The sequence below is a fragment of the Rhinopithecus bieti genome, unplaced genomic scaffold (assembly GCF_001698545.2).
Source record: "Rhinopithecus bieti isolate Rb0 unplaced genomic scaffold, ASM169854v2 scaffold_10315, whole genome shotgun sequence".
Lineage (NCBI taxonomy): Eukaryota > Metazoa > Chordata > Mammalia > Primates > Cercopithecidae > Rhinopithecus > Rhinopithecus bieti.
The window spans coordinates 624,582-629,501 of NW_016806560.1; the positions used below are offsets into that span (position 1 = coordinate 624,582).

The window sequence follows — 4,920 nt, forward strand, 5'->3', positions numbered from 1 at the left end:
CACTTAGGAACTGCTGAACCCACTGATGACTGTTAATGACAGTTCCCGGTCATCAGCCTTTCCCCAGGGAAGGCTGTGGTAGAGACTCCCAGAACTTCCTAACACAGGGCGCCAGGTGGGGACAGGCTGCCTTCAACATGTGACATGTGAGTGTGAGGAAGGAGGAACATAAAGTTCAGGATACTTGTTTCAAATCTAGGCTCTACAACGAGGGCATCCTACCTATCCCCGTGTCTCAGTTTTCTTATTTATAAAGTGGGAGAATAATAGCAACATTTCCTTAATAGGATTGTGGTGAGGATTTAATGACTTAATACATATAAAACAGTTTAAATACGGACTAGTACATAGTAAATGCCACATTAATAATGGCCAATATTATCAGTGTGAGTTTTACTATATGAACAGGATCATATTCATTTCGGGTCAAGATAGTGGTCTGATGAATAAGGGGATTATTTCTGCACAGAGTTTTCTGTGTTCCAGCCATAGTGGCCTTCAGTTCATGGAGCAAGTTGTCTTTTTTTTTTTTTTCCTGCCTTTCGGCCTTTGTATATATTATTCCCTTTGACTGTAGGGTTTTCTTTCTTTGCTTTTATCTTGTTAGGTCCTATTTGTCCTTCAGATCTTACAACCAACCTTACTTTTTCAGGGGAATGTTCCACGACCTGCTAATACTTTACTATATATTCTCATAGCACAAAAATCTTCATAATTCTTATAACTGACATAATTTTACAGGTAAGAATGATCATTTGATCAAAGCCAATCTTTCCCACTAGACTCTACACTGCATTAGCATAGGGATTTTGTCTGTTTTTGCCGACCATTCGGTCCTCGATGCCTACACAGTATAATCCATGTTGCAGACATTCAATAGTTGTTTGTAGAATTAATATGTAAATGAATTAGTGAATGAAGGTGAGCCCAATAGAGTTTTCATCCCAAGATGAAATTGGGTGACAACTGGTACAATATTGAGCTCTGAGGGAAGGGCAGGACAAGTAGGTTGATGGAATGAGATGAACACCGTGACAGTATTATGTACAATGTGCCATGGTGATATGGTTTGGCTGTGTCCCCACCCAGATCTCATCTTGAATTCCCGTGTGTTGTGGGAGGAACCTGGTGGGAGGTAATTGAATCACAGGGGCAGGTCTTTCCCATGCTGTTCTCATGGAGTGAGTAAGTCTCATGAGAGCTAATGGTTTTTAAAAAGGGAATTTCCCTGCACAAGCTCTCTCTTTGCCTGCTGCCATCCATGTAAGACATGACTTGCTCCTCCTTGCCTTCTACCGTGATTGTGAGGCCTCCCAGCCATGTGGAACTATAAGTCCATTAAACCTCTTTTTCTTGCCAGTCTCAGGTATGTCTTTATCAGCAGTGTGAAAACTGACTAATACCCATTGGAAATAAGGCTGTAAAGACAGGTTCCTCTTCAAACTCATGATGCCAGAAGTTGTTTCTTCTTTTCATAAAAGAGAAAAAACTAACTTCATAATTTTACTTTATTTTATTTTTTTGCTTTTCATATTTATCTAAAAAAAATCCAGAATGGGTAAGAGAACAATCATCAAGGATGTAGGTGCCAGACATAGGACAGAAGATAGCTGGAAAAGTATGCCTGAAGGAAGTTAAGGGTCTAGCCTCATTCCTACATTGTTTTAATAGCTGTACCTAACATAAATAGCTAAGCTTTCCATTGTTCTAGATTCCTCTGCCCCATCTACAATCATGGCACAGATGGCTTGCTTTGCAAGGCCTCAGTTGAGGACCCCATGTACACACAGGCCAGTACAGCAGTACTAGGCTGACTAGAAGGATCTCATCCCCATATGTGGTCTCATTTCAAATCTATGGCTGACTACCTTCATTGTTGTGTGCAAGATGGTTTCACCTCTTGAAAATATGGCCACTTTAGCATTAAATAGTTAAATCTTTATAATTATCAATTCATCCTACCTCCTTTTACATGCAGCTGAAAAATGACAGGTTAGGGACATAGAACATTGTGAACTTTATACTGTTAGAATCACCATCCATTAAATGATCACTAGCTAATGGTCACTAAATTTACAAATTAAGGAAATTATATATAGAATACTGCAAAAACACAGTAAAAAGACTGAAGTTTGCCCATTTCTGCTCAGGAAGTCTCTTCACTCCTAAGCTTCATATGTTGTCCTTCTGGCTTCAAAATTTCTGCTATTATTACTGTTTTTCCTCCTTTTCATCTTCCTTTTGTTCCCGAGTGCCAGAACTTCCACAGCCTTCTCGCTCAGATGCCATCTTTTTGTATGCCATTTCAAAGAGCTTCAATGATGCCTGCTGAAGAGAGGATGCTGCCTGTCTAATGTTTTCTCCTGTTTTGCTGTCTTTTCTAGCTAGGAGCTCCCTCATTTTGGAAATCTCTTCTTTCAGCTTGTTGCACTATCAGCAGGTAATTGGTCCTTGAATTTTTCTATCTTGGTTTCTGTGGCGTGTATGATTCCTTCAGCCACATTAACTGCTTCAACTCGTTCCTTCTTTTGCTAGTCTTCCTTAGCATATTTCTGTGCATTTTTAACCATATTTTCAACATCATGTTTGCTTAACCCACCAGAAGACTGGATTACAATCTGCTGCTCACGTCCTGTGCCTTTATCTTTAGCAGAAACATGTATGCTCCCATTGGCATCAATGTCAAATGTAACTTCAATCTGAGAAACTCCACGAGGGGCTGGTGGAATTCCAATCAAAGTAAACTGTCCAAGGAATTTGTTGTCTCCAGCCATCTCTCTCTCACCCTGACACACTTTAGTTTCCACTTGTGTCTGATCATCAGCGGCAGTAGAGAATACCTGGCTCTTCTTGGCTGGAATAGTGGTATTCCTATTAATAAGTTTGGTAAAGACACCTCGCAGAGTTTCAATACCCAGAGACAGGGGAGTGACATCAAGGAGCAGCACATCTGTAACATCGCTGGCCAACACACCTCCCTGAATGGCAACTCCAAGGGCACAGCCTCATCAGGATTGACAGCTTTACTTGGGGCTCTGCCAGAAAAATCCTGCACAGTCTGCTGAACCTTGGGCATCCTAGTCATGCCACCCACAAGAATCACTTCTCCTATGTCACTCTTGCTGACTTCTGCATCTTGCATAGCTTTTTGGCATGGAGTGATAGTCCTCCTGATTAGATCAGTGACAATCCCTTCAAATTGAGCACGGGTCAACTTCATATTCAAATGCTTGGGTCCAGAAGAATCCATTGTAAGATAGGGCAAATTGATGTCAGTCTGCACAGATGAGGAGAGTTCCCATTTAGCCTTTTCAGCAGCTTCCCGTACCCTCCGAAATGCCACATTGTCTCTGGTCAAATAGGCCCCCGTCTCTCTCTTGAACTCCTTCACAATGTGCTGTAGCAAGGCCTGGTCAAAGTCTTCCCCACCTAAGAGTGTCCCCATGTGTGGATTTCACCTCAAATACTGCTTTCTGAATTTCCAGGATAGAAATATCAAAAGTTTCACTACCCAAATCATATACAGCAATGACTTTGTCTTCTGATTTGTCTAGACCATAGGCAAGAACAGCAGCTGTGGACTCATTAATCACCCAAAGCACATTCAGTGCAGGTATCTGGCCAGCATCTTTAGTGGTCTGTCTCTGCAAGTCATTGAAATAAGCTAGGACTATGATCACAGCATTTTTTGCTGTGTGCCCCAAGTAATTTTCTGCAGTCTCTTTCATCTTCATCGACACAAATGCTCCGATTTGACTTGGAGAATACAGTTTCCCATGAGCCTCAATCCAGGCATCACCATTGGAGGCACGGACAATTTTAAAGGGAACATTTTTAATGTCTTTCTGTACTTCAGGATCATCATATCGCCGGCTAATGAGACGCTTGGTAGCACAGAATGTATTGTTTGGGCTGGTGACAGCCTGTCGCTTGGCAGGCATGCCAACAAGTCGCTCACCATCTGCTGTAAAGGCCACAACTGAAGGGACGGTTCTGGCACCTTCGGCATTCTCCAGCACCTTTGCTTGTGTGCTTTCCATAACTGCGTCGTAGGAGTTGGTAGTACCGAAATCAGTACCAACAACTGCTCTCTTGATTGCTTCCGATGCATAATCCCGACTTGAAACAACTCTAGAAGCCTCATGACTAAGGCCATTCCAGCCATCCTGGTGGAGGGCGGCCGTAGGACCCCGGGAGGCTGCGGTACCCACTAGACCGGCTGTTGCAGCTCAGCTGGCGCTTATCATGGCGGCTAGATGGAGGAGTACGAGGCAGCAAACAGGCGCTCAGGCGGCTGGGAGCTGCGCGGTGTGGTCATAATTTTATAATATTTAAAAAGTTGCATGCAATCACGTGCATAATATTAAGCATACAGTTCCAGTTTTGATAAACAGTAACCATTATAACTAGCACTATAATCAACTGGGCTACTTCTGTCCGTATCTACTGCCATTGTCTTGCATAGTTTGGCATCAGTCAGTCCTCATTGGTCTTCTCACTTCCATTCATGTTCCACTTTGACCCATTCTCCTCCAGCAGCCAAACTAATTCAATTATTACATGAGCTAGATTATTTGATAATAATCTCTACTGCTTAAATGTGCTTAGATTACTTGATACTTTATACTACTGCTTAGATTATTTGATAATAATCTCTTAAAAGCCTCCACTAGCTCCTAATTGTTATAGAATGAACTCAAATTGTTTAACATGGCCTAAAAGGTCCGGTGTGTTCTGGTCCTTACCTTGCTCCCAGCCTTGTCTTGCACAATTCTCCTCCTTGCATTCTGTACTCCTGTAACATGGATCTTCCTTCAGTACCTTGAATTTGCCAAGTTCTTTCTTACTCTAAAATCAAGTTAGAAACACTCTTTTCCACTCCTTTGTATCCTTCAGGTCTGTGATAGGCAGATGGTGGCC

The 4,920-nt window shown here is 42.2% G+C and overlaps 1 pseudogene across 1 annotated transcript; it reads right to left on the reverse strand.

Moving 5' to 3' along the window:
- Window positions 1-1,925: 1,925 nt before the first annotated feature.
- Window positions 1,926-4,247, reverse strand: LOC108532651 (stress-70 protein, mitochondrial pseudogene; annotated as a pseudogene). The gene has a single exon (XR_001886509.1). The product of XR_001886509.1 is annotated as a stress-70 protein, mitochondrial pseudogene (transcript).
- Between the last annotated feature and the right edge of the window lie 673 nt (window positions 4,248-4,920).